Genomic DNA, 19,897 nt, shown 5'->3' on the forward strand with positions numbered 1-19,897 from the left:
AGCGCTATTTGGGATTTAACCCTTGTTTTGGGGCTCTCCCACCCCAACTGGGGGCATGGTCCCACTCTGCTTCCCTCATTGCCCCTTTGGGGTCTCTGTTTTTTTTCCCAGGGTTTTACTGAATTATGGGGTGGCCTGTGAGCAGGACCCCAGCGCTGGGCTGGGCAGAGCAACCCAGGGGGGCGACATCTCCCGCAGGGCTCAGGGGTTCGTTAATACGGGTTGTTCTACACGTGCGGCCAACACAAAAGCTCTCGCACCAAGGGGAGAACTCGGAAACTGGCACCCCAAAACCCAATGCGCCCCAGCATCCCCCCCTTCCTCTCCAAACCGCTGCGGCCTGCCTCAGGGCACCTTTTTTTCTTTTTGGAGGGGGGTGTGGTGCTTTTGGGGCCCAGCCTGGGAACAGGCAGAGATTCGGGGTGCTGCAGTGGCACGGCGGCAGAGCGAAGCAGCGGCTTTGCGTGAGCCCTGGCACCCCGCTTTTGAGAAGCTCCCCCCCCCCGCCCCGAATTCTTTGTAGGGGGTCAGAGCCCGCCAGGGGTACCAGACCCAGGTGCCGATTATCGGGGGGCCCCTATGGGTTAAGACACTTACCCAGATGTATTTTACACACCACCCCCCCCGCCCCAGGTCCCCCCCCACCCGCGGGGACCCCACGGAGGAGCCGCCACCAGAGGGCACCGCACCCCCATTTTTGGGTGCCGCTTCCCAGAATGCAGCGAGCCGGGCCGGGGGGCTCCGCTCCGCGCCGCTCCGCACGCCGGGCTGCGGCCGCAGGGCCCCCGCGCAGCCCCCGCGCAGCGCCGCGCAGCCCCCGCGCAGCCCCGCCGGCAGGTAAGCGCTGCCCGCGGCGCCGGCCCCGCCACGTCGGGTCCCCGCTCGGCACGGCGGTGCCTTGCGTTGCATTGCGTTTTATCTTATCTTATCTCACTTTATTTTGCTTTGCTTTGTTTTTTTTTTGTTTCATTTAATTTCTTTATTTTATTTATTTTCATTTAATTTAATTTAATTTTCTCTTAGTTTAGTTTGTTTTGCTTTGTTTTGTTTTATTTTTATTTCATTTCATTATTTCATTTCATTTCATGTATCTTATTTTTATTTGTTTTATTTTATTTTAATTAATTTATTTTAATTTAATTCCATGTAATGTATTTCATTATTTTATTTTTTATTTTATTTATCTCGTTTCATTTCATGCCATTTCATGTCATTTCATTATTTCATTTCATCCCATTTCATTGCATTTTATATTTTAAAGTTTTATCCGCCAATTATTTTCATTTTCCTATTTATTTTCCTATATAATTCAATTATTTATTTGATTTTACTTTATCACCCCCAGGACGGGGGGCCCCAGGCTCAGCAGGGAGCAGCACCGTCCCCTCCCGGGCTGGGGCCCACCTGGAGGGGACCCGTCGCCCCCTCCCCGCTTCCCTGTCCCCCCGCCGGGCTGGGGCTGTCCCCGGGGTGGGGGATTCTCGGGGTTTGTGGAGGGGCAGCACCGGCGGCGGGGTGAGCCCTGGCTGGGCTGGCGGCGCCTTCTTGGGGTGGGGGGGTGGGCTGGGATTTCCCCCAGACCCCCAAAGTCGGGGGAAACATGTGCCCGTGGCTCTGGGGTGGCACTGGCTCGGCTCCGGCTCCTCCGGGCTGGTGCAGCAGAAATTGGGTTTAATGTGAAAGCAGCTGTTTAACCAGCGGGTGAGGGATCCTCTGCCCCGGTGGAAGTTGCTCTCAAGTTTGGCAATTTGGACCATGAGGCGATGCCAGGAAAACTGGCTGCTTTGAAAGGGCTTTTGAGACACAAGGAGAAATCTCAGCCAGGAGGGAGAGCCTGGGATGACCGGAGAGGAGGAGAGTGGCCCCTGAAAGCAGAGGAATGGCTTTGGCTTCCCCTTAGAGGGGGATCTCGGGAGCCCCAGCGCGCCCGGCGCTGCTGGTTCAGTGGTACCTCTCCATCATTTGGCTGTGGCTGCATGAACTCCTCGTCCCGGGAGAGCGCAGGGTGGGCAGAAGGGCTTGGAGGAGTCAGGATGCCCTGGTCTCGCTTCCTTACCCCTTCGTGTGATGGACCTGGAGGTGCTCAGGACTCACCAGCTCCCTCGAGTTGTGTTTTGGGTCGGTTGGTCATTTAAAAAAAACTCAGTTTTGCACAAAAGTCCCCGGCCAGAGCAATGTTAAAGAAAATTTTCTGTGCCAGGGAGGGAAGTTGGATACAGGCTAAAGCAAATAAACTTGTATTTCATCATGCTGGGGTTGGGTTTCTTTGTTTTCCACCCGGCTCTGGGCAGTCTGGCCTCCCTACGGAAGTGTTTCCATGTCCAACCTTCACCTTCGAACACGTCTCAGTGGCCGAGCAAAAAAACTTCTGCTCCTCTCTGCAAACCTCGCTCCCTACAGAGGCTGCTCTGTCCTCTGCCTCCCGCATGCTCTTCCCTTGGGTGTTTCTCCTCTTGCCGAGGTGGGGAGGGGTTCTGCGGAGTGTCTCCTCCAGCCCCATCCCCACGAAGCAACTCAGGACCAGGCTGAGAGATGCTGCAGACAGTGGAAAGCACGAGCACGGCTAACCCGGCAGCGGCTGTGCGTCAGCTGGGGCTCTGTGCTCTGCCAAGGGATGCCTGCCGGCTTTGTGGCTGCTCGGCTCAGGAGGTGAAGGATGCTGTAAATGAGGGAAGCCGGTGTTATTTTTGTCCCTCGAAGGGGTGTTAGAGCTAAAAACACCCTGAGATATTTCTCTCCCCATCCCCACTGCTACAGACCTGGCTGGATCCGGGAGCTGGAGCCCTGATCATCCCAGTAAGCACGGGAATGTGCCTCTCCGATGTGAGAACCGAGGGGCGAGGGGGTGTCAGGGCTGGAGAGCTGGTACATATCATTTATATGGGGCTGTAAATGATGCCAGTTGCTTGCGCAGAACACTCGAGCAAGAGCTTTCTCCTTGCTGGAAGAGCTTGTGCGGTCCCAGCGATGCAGGACACGTGGGAGCGGCAGGGTCAAGGCACAGGCGTGCGAGGAGATGCGATCCTGTGCCTTCCGGGTGATGGCAAAGACCAGGGAAGCTGGGGAAAGCGGGCTGTTAGTGGGGGGAGAAAAAAGAAAGATCAAAATTAAATGATGTGTCGTGCCCTGATGTGCTCTTCCAAAATAAACGGGATGCGATGTGAGCCTGCTGACCCGGCCTGTAGCAACGGGCCAGGGGGAGCCTGCGGCTTCTTTGCTGCAGCGATGCCAGGGCAGAATCTGTGGCTGAGACCTAAAATCAGTGTAATTTCTTAAATGTGTTCCATCATCTTATAAGAAAGCAGATGAAACATAGGTACCAATGTCTAAAGTGCTTGAGAAACACTGCCACATTGGGAGAAGGGGAAGGTTTTTACACGCTGCGCAGGTTCCCATCCATTAGTCATTTCCAGCACACAGACTGTTTTGTTACCGTGTGCACGCGCATAGGGAATGCATGAGAAGCAAAATCGGAGGTGACACGAGGGGATGGAGAAAGCCAGGTGGATTTTTCCCCAGCAGGACCCTTTGCTCTCCAAGAGGGACCTCCAGCTGATCAGGCCTGGCTTCCCAGCATTCGTGGCCGGTGTAGGTGATGCTTTCTTTTCCCTGACACGTTTTTGACTTCTTTATACCAGTCTTTGGGAGGAGGCAGGATGGAAATGTAATTATCCCTGTAGAGAAGTTTGACATTTTGTAGCAGATAAAGCCAAACGTAGACAGTTGCTTTGATTTGGCTCCTTTTTGCTGACTTTAAGGGGAGGCAGGAGGGGCTTTAGGCTGGAGATGGGGAAAGGAGGTGGCACACGCGCTCCTCGTGTCACGCTGACATCCAACTCGGGGGGGGTTTAGGAGAAATATGTCTCTGGGAACAGGCTCTTTCCAACTTTACTCCTGCCCAGAAACCTGAATCAATTGTACCCAGCCAAAATCTGAAGGTGAGGCAACCTCTGCTCCCGTGTCGCCAACATCAATTTTCCTGGCAGCTGTGATTTGATCACTGGGGATCCCACAAAGGATTTTGTGGTTGTTGGGCGAGTTGGAATCGAAGGTTCATGGTTGCTTCCTTCATCTCTTCTATTTCTTTGATCTCCCTTGGGCAGGAGAAAAGGGTTTACGGTCCCGTGTCAGTATTTGTCTTTATCACATCTATAGCAGGTCTCTGGCGGGCACCGGGAGCAGCTGGCTGGAATCGATCACACAGAAGGTTTTAATGATGTGTGTTACCTCGTAGTAGGACCGGGATGGGGTCCCGGTGGCCTTTCGGGTGGGAGAGGAGGGGTGGGCACTGGTGGCTGGCGCAGGGGGTGGACACAGCTGCTGACTGCTCCCTCCCCAGCAATGGCTCTTTCCAGATGCGCCGTTTCTTTGTTTTCTTTCCCAAACATCCGCTGGCTTTCCCCAAGAGATGAAATACTGGGATGTCCAGTTATGACTGGAGCAGAAGGAGATGGTGGCATCTTGCCCGGCTACTCTCTGGGCTGTGTGCCACCTCCCTGCCCTTCCTGTATTGCCCTGGAAAAAACAGAGGGTTTGCCATGGAATGTGGCCTGGGGATGCTTTTTCCTCCAAAAAGGGCCTGAACCTGTCCAGTTCTGCTGCAAAATCTTCAGCTGCTTGCCTGGGCCATTCTTTAGAAGTAAAGGCATTTTAAAAACTGCTTTTTCCCCCCCAAAAAATAGTGTCAGTATCTGGGACTCTCGCTGGGTTGTGTTCCTGACGGTTAGGGGATGGCTCTCTTCTTACTAGTTAATAAGGCAGTGTTTGTAATAGGAAATGAATAGGAAATGCTTAAATCAATTAATTAAATTAATAGGAAATGCTAAGGAGTGTTTGCCCTTCCCTGGGGCTGCGGAGAGGCGATCTCCGCACGAGCGTTGGCTGGAGGTCAGAGCCTGTGGAAGCCCAGATGCGGGAGCGGAGGGGCTCACCGGGGAGCTGGGAGCCCTGGTTTGGGCATCCCGGTTTCACATGGGGATCGTTCGCTCGCCAGCCAAACAGCCGGTGTGGCGAGGTGCGCATCCAGCTCTCGGCGGGAGCTGGCAGCAACACGATGCTCGCTTTCGGTCTGATCTGGCTGGGAGGTGGAAGCGTGTCCTGGTGCCAAACAAGGAGAAACTCCTTATTTCTGCAAATACAGCGGAAGGAGGAGTCACTTCCGGCGACATAAAGGGGCTGAAAGGAGACAAAAGGGTTGATGAAGAAGCACAAGATGGGTGCAGGTTGTTCAGGGCCCCCATCAACCCTGACCCACCTCCAGCGTGGCCTTAGGAACAAACTGATCCACCTTCAGAGCGTGCTACAGAGCGCGTCGGACTTGTTCTCCTGCTTCTTGGTGGGAATTCCTTCAGTGAGGCTCCCCTGGATCAACATTAAGCCACCTGCCAGCACTGACCCTGGTAAAGTGGCTGCACAGAGCACAAAAACCTCACCTGGGAATCACTTTGCTTCTTGGGCTGGCTTTGCTAGCTTGAAACCAAATGTGCCTGCCCAAGCTGGGGCAGGGGAGGTCAGCACTGGGTGGCAGGGCAGACATAAACACCATTATTTAGCAACGTGTGAGGATAAAGTAATGAAATAATCAGAAAGTTATTCAAAAGCATCCTAAAGCAAAGGTGGCGAGTGCTAAATGCTGCTGCGCGTTTGCGGCGCTCTACCCAGCTGTGTGCCACAGGTTTGCAGAAGCTCCTTGCAGGGATTGTGCTTTGCTACAGTCCCATCAGGCCTTTTGAAGATGCTGTATAAAAATGGTAAAAAAAAAAACCAAAACAAAGGATGTTCCTGGATGCCTTAAGTACCGCTGGGCTCGTGCTCTGCGGTCCTGTCCCGGACTTTAACTAAGTCCTGGCTCTGGCACTGGTCTGCAAATCTGAGTGCGTGGCTCCGTGGCACACAAACACCATTCCCCGAGCCTGGGGATTCTCTAGGGAATTACTAACGCTGGTAAAAGGGTGAGGAAATGTCAACGCGTTTGTATTTGAAAAGCGGCTCCATGGAGGGATCCTGTGGGGACACACGTGTTGCCTCATTTGGAGGGTTTGGCCACATATGTCAGTGTGGGATTGGGGCCAATACTTTGCATTTCCATCACTTTCAGCGTATTTTCTTCTACTTGGCTGGCATTGTAGGGATTTCTTATAGCTGAAAATGAGAAAACTCTGAAAAAAAAGCCCAAGCAAGTCTTTCTCCCAGCTTTCGTTTCACAGTTCACCTTTCTTTCTGGCTGTAATTTCTGCTGGGGCTTCTGGCTTCCTAGGGAAAGGGTGAAAAAAAAAGGGAAAAAAAGAAAGCAGGTGTTTAATAATAGATCAAAAATGAGATTAAGCAGTAAGTCAGCCCTCCCCTACATTCTCCCTTCCCAAAAGGCAACCAAAGAAATTGCAAATCGCCTTGAAAAAGGGGAGTGAAAACAGTGAAGATCACACCTGATGTGAAGTATAGATGAGGTGTTTATATTTTATTTAATGCCTGTATACTGTCACCCTCCTAGAAAAGCCTCCCTCCCCTGAATTTCTGTATGTGATTAATAAAACAGTAGAGACGAACTGGAACAGGGAAAATTCAGTAAGTGTCGAGCTCCAAAGGTGAATGCAATGGGCATCATCAGCAGGCGCGGGCAGGGTTCGCTGCTTGGGACACCTGAAGGCCTGTGCACACCCAGTGATGGCTGTAGTCGGCGGTAGCTCCCAAAACCCAGATGCTGTTTGTTGTCGATCCCCAATGACTCTTCAAATCAATTTTGACCATGTTTGGTAGAGCAGTGCGGTCTCAGAGGGAAGGGAACCCAACGGGCTTTGTGCAAGATGCGCAGGCACTGGCAAAAATGCCGTGACACGGGAAGAGGTGAGCTCATGTGTGATTAGTCACCGGCCAGACTGCACCGGGAAGAGCCTTTCGGCATGCCCCGGCCTGGGAGAGTGTTCAGTCGAGGCTTGCGCTTGATGAGACACGACTTCCCTGGAAAGGAGGCTTAGCCCTGGCACCAGGCGTTGAGGCCATCAACCCCAGGCCTGTTCTTGTTTGCTGTAAATCTTCTGGCTCCTTGGGTCTTGGTTTCGGAGGGGTCACTGCTGCAGGCCAGGTGGGAGGCAGGATGGCCTCAGCTTTCTTGCCAGATGCTTTGAAAACACGGTTCATTAGGAGCTGGTCTCCTCCTGGGCTCCCCCCAACAGTCTCCAGAGCCAGCGTGGACATCGTGTATGTCAGCTGCGTGGGCTCAAGCAAGCCAGGTTGGGAGGGTGTGCAAGGGGGAAGCACCGTATCTCCACCAGACAGGACAGCAGAGGAGAGGGCCTTTAGTCTGACCCAACCTGTGGTCCTGTTTGCACCCTCGATGAATAAAATACCAAAAGGAACATGAGGCATAGCCAGTCCTCTCCAGTATCGCCTTTGTCCAACACGCGATAACCCAACCTGGGTCATGCCACGGGGATGAAGACCCACACATGGAGCTGCAGATCTTGTCTTCCTGCTAAATCACCCACTTTTAAGTGCAGAAAGTGTCACGGCCCCTCTCGCTCTGTGACCGCAGCTGGAAAGAGGCTGAGGAGCTATATCCGTCGCAGCTGTGGGTGGTGAAGGCACGGTGGGAAGAGAATGCGAGCAGCAATCCCGTGCGTGGGTCTGGCATGTGGGGCTGTGAACGTTTGCTGAGGGCTGCCAGAGCATGAGACGAGGCAAAAACTGCCCGCCTGCTGGAAAGCACCGCCCCCACGCGTGATTAGCATCCTTTAAGGTGTTAATTTATCTTCTTTGTCACCTCCTTGGTCTCAGCTCTGTACTTGTAGAGTTTGAGGAGAATCTGTTTCATTACCTGCTGGTCTTGTTTATTCCCCAAAAGGAAGAAAATCGGACGTGCCAGAGCTTAAACTTAAAAAAAAATAATAATCCAGACTTTGGAAACAACCACTTGCAGGAGGAATGAGCCTCAACAAGAAAATGTTTGTCTTCCACCTTTTTCTGAGGCTGGCTGGGAGTAAAGCGCAGGGAGAAGACGGGGCAAGGGTTACTTTCTTTTAATTTCAAATATATTCCAAAAGCGGAGCAGTTGGGCTTTCTTTTTTTTTTTTTTTAAAGTTGCTTTGCCAAGTTTGGGTGGAGAAAACCAGCTGAAAACCTCGCCTTGGTGGATGTGGGATGGAGGCAGGAATGCATTTATTTTCTTTATTTACCTATTTTTACCGGTGAGGCCCTGAGGCAAAACAGCAAAGCCGTGGCCGCGTTGCCTGCTCTGTGCAGGCAAGAAGAGCGCTCTCCGCCGCCAAATCCTTCTTCCCGACACCAACAAGATCAGCACTGAAGATATGTGATTGAGTCAGCAATGCAGATGCCATCAAATATCTGTTTTATTCCAGTGTATGACTCAGAGCAGAGAAGTGTCAGAGCCTCATATCCTGCATCTCCTGATAAGAGTGCAGTTACCTCCGAGGAAACAAAACACAGTGAAACCCCATTATCCCGCTCGTTGTGAGCACCTATAACTCACCAGCACCAGCAGCGCTTGTTTTATTGCAACTCTTGCAATAGCACGTGTAGATTATTTTTTTTTAAACCCTACATCCTGGAGCCAAAAGATGGTTTGGGGTTTGAATTTTTTTTTATATATTTGCAGAAAAAGTGATCCAGCATGTCTACATGCACATACACAGATATGAATATATAACTATGACTGTTTTCTGGAGCACAGCCGTGTGTGTTAACCCCCGTTAGACCAGTCAGAGCAGCGTGTGCCACTAGTCTGGGTTCTGGCTGCTTACTCGACAGGTTTTTCCAAGCTATCGTATTCTTGGGGAGGAAGGGGTATTAGCTTCCTTCAACTTTCCAACCATGCGTTTACCTCTAAAATCAGCTTTATTTCCTGATGTAATTTTTTTTCTCTTTCGTTTTGCTGTGAAAATTACATGCAGAAGTGAAAGCCTTTATTCCCAGAAGTTTTCTGCTCTCCCTTGCAAGACTTTTCCATCCCAGCTCCTGGTTTTGGAGGCACAGATCACAGCCACCTCAGTGACAGCGTTTCCTTCTATTGTTTGATGGGGGCAGCTTCTGGCTCCCTCCGCAAGAACTAGGCACAGCTGCTGGCTTTTGCACCAGGTCCCTCCTTTCTCCTGATCCCAGGGGACCATCTGTGTCCTGTTCCTGCTGCTGTCCCGCTTCTGCGCCCGGGCTGGGAGGCCTCGGTGGGAGGGAAAGAGAATTGCAATGGTGTGGTTTATATCCCCTAGAAACAGATATGACAGTGAAATTTCGCAACTCTCTGGCTGTATTGTCCCCAGGGGACAGTGTGGGGTTGTTTAAAAGACAGTTATGCTACTGTGGCAGTGGTGGAGGCAGAGAAGGACAGTTTTCACCTGGATTCCTCTTTCAAGGGACGTGTTTGTTCCTAGGGTTTTTTTCTGTACCAGAGACTACAGAAGTTGAGGGGATAAAAAACATATCCGTCGTTCCTCACCTGTAGATTTCAGGGAAAACTAGTTCCAGTCCATCATCCTAGCTCTCGCTGCGGAAGTACGGAGCCTAGACATTAATAATTAGGAGCTTGCACAATAAAGTGCTGGAATATTTCACGCATGACACAACATCTTTCGATCCAGCTGATGCTGTACAGAGATCTGTGTGAAAGTTCTGTACAGCCAAGTTGGAGTTGTTTTTGCTCCCATCTGCGCCTTTTGAAGAAGAAAATGGGAAGAAAAAAATCAGGTTACATCCCAAAAGTCTTCGCTAAGGTTCAAGCGTGGGGGTTTTAAGGTGCCCCCCTATTATAAAGTGTTTGAATGTGCTGAAAGAAAACAATGCAAATTAATAGTTATCCTTTCCTTGCTTCTCCCATCTTCAAATCACTCCTATTCAGCCAAGCTGCCTCCTGTCAAACTTCTAACATGAAAAAGAAAAAAACCTTCTGGACTGTGACTGAACTGTAGGTCCCCAGGGGTCCGTGTTGCTGAGGCTTGAGGGCTGGATGATAAGAGCTTTGGGCCATGAGATGACAAATGTAACCTCTCAGTTGCTCGTTCATGCTCCAACAAAGGTCTGTTTTGGGTGTAGGTATTTCCCAGTAATGAAGCTGAGGTCTTACCAGCTCTTATATGAATATTCTTCACTTTTTTTTGATGCAGTTAAAAGTAATTGGAGGACTGGTGGTATTTTGAACAACATATCCACCCAGGAAATTATGACCGTGGATTTATTCAATCAAATAGTATCAAGATTAAGAGTGAAAATAGCTGGGTTTGTCAGTCACAAGGAATTGTGTTGCAGCCTGGGCTCAAATCCGTCACATGAAATCAGGAGACTGTGGCGGGGTATTCTTCATTCATCAGCAAGAGACATCACAGCGAGATCATTTAACTGTAATTCATCAATTTACCGGGCTACTCAATTAAGTGGGGGCTGGAGAGAAGATGAAGTGAATGATTCTGCCCATTGTAATGAATCTTTGGCCACCTGAGGACTTTTTTTGCTCATTGCTCTGTTGTATTCCATGTTGCCTCGAAGGCCCGTCAGGAAAGCCCGGACCTGTGATGCGTTGCCGTAAGTGGCCCTGGTTTTTCGTGTCGTATCCGCAGGCCTTGTGCATGGGAAGACTTGCAGCATGCATCGAGCCATGCCGACTGCGGGAGAGGAGGGTGGCGACGCTGCCTGGTGGCTGTGTACACGCAACCATTGCATGTACAACATGCAAGTTCTCAGCCTGTGACTATTAATGAGGAAATATGCGTAATATTAATCATAATTTTTGAGTGCAAAGTAGGCTGTTACCTGAGTAGAGGCTGTGTTTGCCACTAAATTTACGTAAAACTTTCAACTCCTTGCGTCTTGGCACTAGCTTGAAGTAGGAGTGCTGCTTTCTGTGCTCTCTCCTTGCTGTCCAGGTCAACCTTGCCACTATAAAAACTGCATGGCAATCTCACGACTGCAGGGCTTTCTGCATCTTGATGCCAGAGCGAACCTTCGAGTGGTACATCTCTCATCACTCTTCTAGGCTTTGTTAAAAGGAAAACATAATCACAATGGTGGTGAAAAGAGAGGGCTTAAAGAATTAAAGGGATTAATGAGTTAGAGCTTTTCCTCTACATGGCATGTCACTGACCTGAGCCTGCCTTAACCATAGTCTGAAGATACACTGGAGAACCTTGGGTGGACATCTGCAAAAATGTGACTTAAGTAAAACTTTGTGGAGCCTGGAGTAAAGGCATAGGCTTTTTCAGGTCCATCTCAGCTCTGTTCTTCTCATGTTTTTGTGGTCTGACGCCAGACTCGTTGGTGAAGCAGTTTGGGAGCTTGGTGCAATCTCTGATTCTGCTATGAGTGGTCCTGTCTGGCCTCAGCTGCCCTGAGACCTTGGCAGTGTCATCCTAGTGCTGGCTGGCGCAGCCCTTCATCAGTCTTGAAGAAAGAAGCTGGGCTAGGGGTTTCTTTATGAATGTGGTATTTTAGACATTTGCCTATTCCTGAGTATATGCAAATACTGATTTTTCCGGGTGGCTACACCTAAATCTTTAGGTAGCTTCACTGCGGATAGCTCACTGCTTGGGATCTCTGCTTGCATCCATGTTGACACTCCCTTGTTTTGCCCTTATGATCAACATCTGTGTTGTTCTCTTACAAAATGAGACTCGGTCTCGTCCGGGTTTCTTATCACCCCATATGTACGTATGTTTGCGCCACCCCAATAACTTCTGAACCTGTCAGCCTCTTTCAGTCAAGCCTAACAAAGAGATACAGGTCTGCAAGGGTAATTAAGGTTGCATAAGTTCATGAAAAACAGGGAGCCAGCCACGAGGGATAGCCCAGGTACTTACTGAGCCTCGGGGAGAGGAGCAGCTCCTGCTTGCGTGAGTGGATACCAGACAGTCTCCACGAGGGAGAATTCTTCCAACTGTTTTGGTCATGAGATCCATCAACTGGAGCCAGAGCATGGCCCCTCTGTTGCCCTGGGAGACCCCAGGCCCATGGATGGCAGTCTCTATTTGCAGTAAAATGTCTTCTTGGTTAAATGCGGTGGTGGTTCAGGCAAAACTAGCCCTAGTAGAAACGGGCTGGTGCTGGGCAAACTTTTGGCTCAGTGGGAGGTGTAGCTGCTTGCCTGCTTTCTGTAGGATCACAGCACAACTTTTCAGCAGGTCCAAGATCTCCAGACCATGAACATTTCCTCCTAGCTGGGTTTCTCACAAGTCCTATTGTTTTCTTTCAACAAAAGCAAGAGAAAAGGAGAATTCATTTGATTTTAATAATGAAATACCTTCAAGGAGATGAAGCAAAAGGAACTGTTAGCAAGAGGAATAGGTGGAGATTAAAACCACATTTTTTCTCTTGCTGTCCCTTGCACATGCACACTCATCATACATATATGTAGCCAGATCCCTTCTCCTTGTGTAAAATGGGAAAACTAAATTGAAAAGGGGACTACACAAATCAAGATGAAAGGAAAAAAAGAAGAAGATGAGTCAGCTCCATTCCTGCCTATCCGAACCAAGGGGAAGCCTGGCCTGGCGCTCATGACAGATTTTTTGCAGAAAAGATAATACATCAGATTGATGACTGCGAGCGGTATGAAAATTGCTGGTAGGTACTTGAATGCCACTGACTGAACAGAATGAATTGTAGGCTGAGTCGCAACAATTTCCCTAAAGCCGTGTATATTAACATACAAATACCAAGGAAGTCCAATCTTTGAATTTTTATCTGCTTCAGCTGGAGAGTCAAACAGGCGCATTACAGAAGTGTCATCCATTTGAGTCAATTGTCACTGTTGCATTTGTGGAAAGGATGCATCTGGGTTTATTGATAACGTTACTGAGGTGCTTAGAAACACAAGCGTGTTGGGTTTATTCTCCCTTTAGTGACTTACTATGTTCCTGGCATCTTGTTACAATATTTTTTCAGTTCTAGTCTCCTCTAGAGATCTCTGCTGAGCAGAGCATTAGTAACAGAGATGCTCTGTACATCCATATCATGTTTCCTTCATGAGTTAGTTATAAACCTGACTTCTTCTCATACCTTTTTTGTAAATTTTAAGGTAATTTTATTTGCTGGAGGAAAAACTGAGATGGAGAAGAGAATCTAGGAATCACAATTTACTGACCTGCTGAAGAGTAGGCTCAGCTGCTTGTTTTTTTTCTTGGTTAAGCCACACCAGCTGAAATGCAAGTTAGTGGCCAAAACTTCCTGTTGATCTCCATCGTACCATCACTTCACCCATTTTACTTCCTCTGCTGCTCTGCCGATCCCTGCCTGTGCAGAGAAGATACAAAATCAGTCTTACGCCCACTTGAGAAGTAACTTTATGTATGAGGTTCAGGTCTGGGGGCAAATATTTTAGGTTGCAGGTGTCTCCCACTGTCAAGAAACACAAGGGGAATTCCGCCTAGTGAAGGGGCTATGTGACTGGGAGCCCCAAATGTCTGCCTTCTGCTTGGCTGGTTTTAAAAATTGCCTTTTAGGAGCTGTGGCCAGCGACTTTACCATTTTGCCTTTGTTCCCAATTTTAAACAGTTCCTGCACCTGAGGAGGTGGTTGTGAGGATTAGTCACTGGTTTTAAAGCTCTTTGAAGACGGCAAGTGGTGTATAACAGCTCAATGTTTATTAATGGCATGGCTTAATACGATGAGAATTTTTTACAGCTGAGTTTAGATACGCCAGGACGGGGCCTCAGCAAGTTGAAATCGGCATCACTTCATTGATCTCACCCCAGCTGCGCTGGTTGATGACATCTGATTATCTGGCCCATCATACCTGATCTGTGGGCTGCAGCAGGGAGCCCTCCCTCTCCTTACTCCTCGAACAAGTTCTCCTTCCACTGGCCTGCTGCCACAGCATATGCCAAGTTTAAATCTGGTTCTGTGTTTTTGGCTTTGTTCCTTCTAAATGTTTTCAATTTTGTTGGCTTTAACTGATCCCAGTGGCATCTTTTTATGATGCACTTTATTCAGCTTCTTCTACTGCTTCAAGTGCAATAACGCTCCTAAAGTTCAGCCTATTTTTTAATTACAAAAAAAAAAGAAGACAAAGTGTAGTATTATTCTGTCACTGGTGGGAGAAAGGGAGGATTTTTCTTAATCTTTAAATTTGATTGAATTTAAAACTCAACGTACAGAGTGGTTTTAGTGGAACATTGCTGTAATTGGAAGGGCAAATTATTGTTTGTTCTTGTTTTCTTGGGAGCCAGTGCTAGTGTTGAGTAGACACAGGTATTGCCATCTGTTGGATGATCTCAAAGCACTTCAGGACTAGTGAATGAAGAAGACTTGAAGAATGTCATTACATCCTACACCCATAAGGAAGCTGAAGCAATTTTCCAGGGCTTAGGCTGAGATAACACCTACTGGGGACAACAACTCCTGATCCATAGCAGCGTATTTATTGCGGTAGATCAAACCCCACACCAGCTGGAGTGATTTCCATGTCTATTCTCCGTTTTTGCCCTCTCGTTGGCCTCTGCTTCTCTGCGCTTACACCGTAAAAAGCTTCATTGCCTGGTTCTGTAGCTGACGAGATTTCAAACTGATGCGGTGTTGTCAGCTGGTGCGTTTCTGCAAACCTTCTGCGAGCAGACGTGAATTTATAGGGAGGGAGAGATGGGATGGGAGGACGGGGTGTGTGTGCTTGGAGTTGTGTGAGCGCACAGCCCTCTCTTCCACTAGGTCCAAGCAGCTTGTGTCCACCTCTGCTGAGAACCACACTCCTACTGACTTGGTTGGTGTCAAAGTCAATCTGCTGCTCAGGAGATCCAGGAGTAACAAGCAAATTAACGAAGCCAGCGTTTGCACACCCATCACCCAGCACTGGGTGCATGCATGGGTTTGCATTTAGGAAAAAAAAGCAAAGAACCCCCTTTCCTTAGGGATTAGCTTTTGGTTCAAATTGATTAAAAGGCTTAGCTTTTTATTAGCTCCTTGAACTGCCTTGCTCTGCAGTCATGCCATCGACACTGCAAATGCCACTGCCCATTGACGCTCACAGCACTGCAATGAGTACAGCTGACATCAGCTCAGTCTGCCCCAAAACTACACCCAAAAATATACTTACACAAACGTTTTGGGCAGGACTACAATGAGGAGAAGCAGTCCCGCTCCCCCTGCCCACCTTTGCTCACTGATGTTGCTCCTCCCTCGTAACAAAAGCGTTGCTAACAACACAGGCACGGCCGCATGGGCAACCGAACTGCACAAGTGCTCTGGGTTAAAAGAAAATGTTTAATGAAGTAGTTTTTGCCACATTCATTTTACTTGAGAATCAGCTCTTCCTTTGCATGAGAATAAAAATTAGTTTTGTTACAAGTTCTGAAAAGCCAAAGACATGCTGAATAGATAGAAATTGGTTCTATTTATAGGCTGCAGAATTCCTTTGTACAGTAAACCAGTTTGTTTTAATTTAAGCTATGTATTCAGCACATTTAGCTTAATTGTATTTAACTACAAGTTTTACATGCCGTTTTCCTGCATTCTAATTGTTTTTTAAATTTGTGACATAAATCCTTAGTACAATTAAAAAGTCGGGCTAGTCATTAAGAAACTTCATTTACCATTTTTAACATAAAATGTGATGACTTGCATAGCTTATTAATTTTTACAAATGCCCAACTGTAAAACTAGGACAGCTTTCCAGTTTAGCCAAAGGCCTGATTTATGGAGAAATATGCCTTTGTTGTTCTACACCAGCAAAAGTCAGCCTTTCGTTAAGAAAAAAAGAAGGCAAAAAATGCAAAGGAAAACAGTTTAAATCAATCAGAATTGAAGTGTTTTGCTCTCTGTTCAGCATCAATAAATCCTGTAGTCACAGCAGAAGAGGTAGGACAGTTGAAAAAGGACTGGCGGGCAAGTTAGCAACAGTGTTCCTCAAGGACTGGTCTCAAGACCAGTGTTAATCCATGTAGTGACTAATGATATAGCAGAAATTAATGGGATTCGGAGATGTCATCAAAAGAGGAAAAATAGGACAGCCCATCAGAAGAATGAACTAGGACTGCAAGCAAGTGCAAGCTCCTGTAATGCAAGCTCTGATAGAAAGTTGGGGTTTCTACATTGGAATTGGAATGTATTAATCAATCACTGGATAATTCTGATCTCCCAGGGACAAAGATACATACCAGGATCACATTTGTCAACCAAGTTACTTCCACTAGTGACAAGGAAACGCGAATGCTGCTGCAACAGGTTTTAGTGAGGCGTTGTTTAAAATGTACTATGCGTTCCTTGTCCATGTAGGAGAAAGATTGATTTCAACTGTAGAAGGTGCAGGGGAGGGTGTCTGCTAGAAATGATCTCCAGAAGAGAGAAGCTGGTTCACAAAACGATTAAAGGAGCCTGGATGTTAAGCCAGTGACAAAAAAAAGGCAGAGAAAGATGATATTCCTTCTCTATAAATACACTGGCGTAAATACCAGAGAGGGAGAAGAGTTATTTAAGTTAAATGACAATGTTGGCACAAGAACAAATGGCTCTGAATAAGTTTAGGCTGGAAATGAGCGGAATGGCTTCAAACCAAGGGAGGTTCTTGAATAGCCTTCTAATGGGAATTCTGTAACGGGCTAAAAACCTGATTGCTGTGAAGATGGAGCCTGATAAATGTATTAATGGGATTATGCAGTGCGGTTGACGTCAGTATTAGGGATCAGACTCAGGATTTCCGGTCCTGTGCTTTTGTAAATACACTTAAGAATCCTGCAGGTATAAGAAAAAAACCATAGAAAGTTTCAATTTAAAAAAATATTTTCATAATGATTCAGCTTTGAGCTAGTTTCTCCTTTTCTAATGCACTAATAACTGAATTGAGTGACCTGCAGAAAGAAGGCAGCATCCTTTCTGCACTGGGAAAAAAGCAGCAGCTGGCAACTGTTTCCCTATTTTAATGGTCAATTTTGGCAGCAGGCCTGTAGTACTCAGCTATATATTTTTTAAAATGTAAAGCATTTTGGTACATTATAGTAAAGTTAGGCCTTGAAATACATTGTGCTCAAAATGATGACAATTATTTATTATTATTTAACTTTGTCATGATGCTTTTTAAAAAACCTGCAGCACTTAATGCACACTAGTGTTTATTATCGATCTCCCAGTTCTCTTTATCAATCTCCATTGTCCCCCTTTACTAATAGTCCCCAGTTTTCTTTTCGCTTTGATAAAAATCCCAATAAATAAGACTGACTGCCTTTTTGTCAAAAGAAACCAGTTATTTTATCAAAGATGGGTGCAAAGTTATTTTAGCATGAAGTGACTTTGATCTCACAGTGCACTTCACACTCTCTATTTCCGTGCCTTTTATGTTTTGATTCAGACTGTTCTCAAGCCTCATCTGCAGCTGATAGCTGTGGCTTCCCCGAGCGCTGCCGCCTCTAGACCTCCTTCCTTAAGCAGAGATATTCTGCGTAGAGGTCTCCATGATTTGGGAGAGACGCTGGTTGAAGCAGGCTGGATGCCGCGTTGTCACCTGAGAACAGCAGACATGCACATCAGCACTTTCAAACACAGGATGTGGGATGAGGAGGTTCATTCTGGCGCTTCTAAGCTTTCATTACAAAGATTTCTGAATTTTACTGGAGGGATTGTGTAAAATCCTAATTAAATTAAATTAAAAATCCAGTCCCCATTAAAAGTCCTCGCGAGGCGACTCGGCATGTCAGCAGCCCGGAATAGAGTGTACTGAGCAGTGCAGCTGACTTTCCCCTGGCTGGAGGAATTGCAGGCAGACTTTCTCATAGCCCACCTTGCCTTCACTCCGTCACTCGTTACTCAACGGCAAAGCGGCATCTGTATTCAGTCTGGGGGGCTGGGGCTGACCACGGCTATCTCCAATCTCCAGCACGTTCTCATTGCATCCTGACGTGTGCTTTTTATTCGCCTCCTCTGTTCAGGAGGCAAATGGCAGATGGTTTTTCTTCCTTGGTTTCGGGGTCTTCACATTGGAGCCTTTCAGCCATTCAACCCTGTCAGCTTCACAAACTAGCTCCCTTAATTACCTCAACTTTTCTTTTTGAAATTGAAAACCTTGCAGACCTGCTTTTATTTTGCTTCAACTGAACAAATTTGTGGGAAATAGGCTTGAATTGAGTGATCACAAGCAGCTTTTATTACAACACCCTCACTGTTTGCCGAAAGTCTGCAGCAGCATCACCTCTCATTTGCTCAGCGCCTATTTTGTGAAGTCTTTTGACTATTACATCCCCGACTTACAGGGCCCTGCTGTTAGTGTTTGCTCTTCCTTCTATATCTGGAATTTAAGACTCCCTCATCAGCCAGTTCCTAGGAGTATTTCTTTCTCTCTCTAGTCATTTTTAAAAGCTCTCTGCACACATCCAAATCCGATGGCGGGGTCTCCAGCGGACCTCTAACACAATCCCAGCAGACAGCCTTTTACAGCCTTTTCCCAAAGTGACTTTAATCCAGAACGATCGTTTTATGCATGCTATCGCTTTGGATTTCTAGCAAACACGGATGATTCGCTCTGTTCACAGAAAGAACCGCTGAGCGGCGTCCCGAAGGATTATTTAAGTGGAGTTTTGGAAGTGGATTTGGGGTTACCGTGGGTAGCGTGCATGCTGAGGTCTGACTTTGGTTTGGGGTTTTGAGGGTGGGGTTTTCTTTCTTAACCACCTGTGTGCGTCTTTACTATATGATGGCTATAATTTCGAAGATTGTTTTTCTGACAGTTATGTAGGAAGAATCATCCCCAGTTTACGTTGTGGTAACTGAACCCGGGGATAAATGAAACAGCTGGCTTAAGCACATATGTCGCTGTGAGCAGAGTCTGCGTTCCCCGAGTCTTCTGTCTTTTTAAGCACTCTGGGCAATCTGGCAGGTTGTCAAGGCCCCTCGAATTGCGTGGACTCGAGGGTGAGCTAAAGTGCTGGAAGCTCACAGCCTTGAGTCTGGTAGTCTGGTACAACAAAGCACACACTTAAAACGATGCTTTTGTACTTTACTGAACTGCTTGTTTTGCAGTCACTTTTAATTTAAGTTTGGACAGTGCTGAACGCTTAATTAAAAAAAAAGTGCTGTCAGTAGACAAGAGCGTAATGCCCAAGCCACACTGCAGTTACAATATGTAGGTGTTTGGGGATTATGGTATATACAAATGAAACGATTGTTTCTTTTTAACTCCTGTTTAAATATAGTTCAAATGATGGAATATTTAGTAGAACAGAATAAGCTGCCGCTTGCCAGCTTTTTCATACCAGTGGTTACCAGATGCTTCTGTATTTATAACCTCACCATCTGTTCCAGGGTGGAGTTTGGGGGTAGTCTAGGTATTTGGATGTGTCTTCTTTCTTGGGTATCTCTGGAAAACTTCAAAGCATCTGTTTTGAGATGAAGGGGAAGCATGGTTAGCTGTAATACTCAAGGAATTCGAGGGAATTTTTACAGAAATGCAGCTGATTCCTTAGTGTGGCAGGGCGTGGAAGGGGAAGGAGCCTTAAGCAAAGAGGCAGCACTGGTATTTTGTGCCGTTACTCAGTCATCGCCAAGATCCACTCAGAGTTTTCCTTGGCTGTCACCAGGCTGGGATGCTGCCTCCTGCTTTGGAGCGCGTCTTTCTTAATAGTCACTGGAATTTCCAGGATTAATGCAATAGGGAAGCCTCTCACTGGGAGGTTTTTTATTATTTCTTGTAGATAAATTTTAGTTAAGATATGTTTTAGATAATTTTTGTGATGCTGGTGACTCATCTTTTTTTATTTTAGAATGACAGAGCTAAGCCTGGCTAAAAAGAGAAGCAAATGTAGCACATTCCGACACATTCATTCGCCCTACTGTACACCCTGCGCGGGCCCAGGTGAGGACGGGAGAGCAACGATGCTCTGTAGGATTGAGAAAGAAGCTCAGTCGGTTATTTAGTTAGCTCCTTTGCCATGAAGCCACCCATGGAGTGGCTTGTGTGCAATATCCCTCTGTTCTCAGGGTG

General features: G+C 47.3%; 1 protein-coding gene across 1 annotated transcript in view; it reads left to right on the plus strand.

Moving 5' to 3' along the window:
- The first annotated feature begins 770 nt into the window (after positions 1-770).
- Positions 771-19,897, plus strand: part of EXTL3 (exostosin like glycosyltransferase 3) — a 162,145-nt gene continuing 143,018 nt past the window's right edge. The window contains exon 1 of the mRNA XM_075086497.1: positions 771-837. The gene's annotated coding sequence lies outside the window, so the exon portion shown is untranslated. The remainder of the gene's footprint in view (positions 838-19,897) is intronic.

This window comes from Phalacrocorax aristotelis, chromosome 3, assembly GCF_949628215.1.
Source record: "Phalacrocorax aristotelis chromosome 3, bGulAri2.1, whole genome shotgun sequence".
Taxonomy (NCBI): Eukaryota; Metazoa; Chordata; class Aves; order Suliformes; family Phalacrocoracidae; genus Phalacrocorax; species Phalacrocorax aristotelis.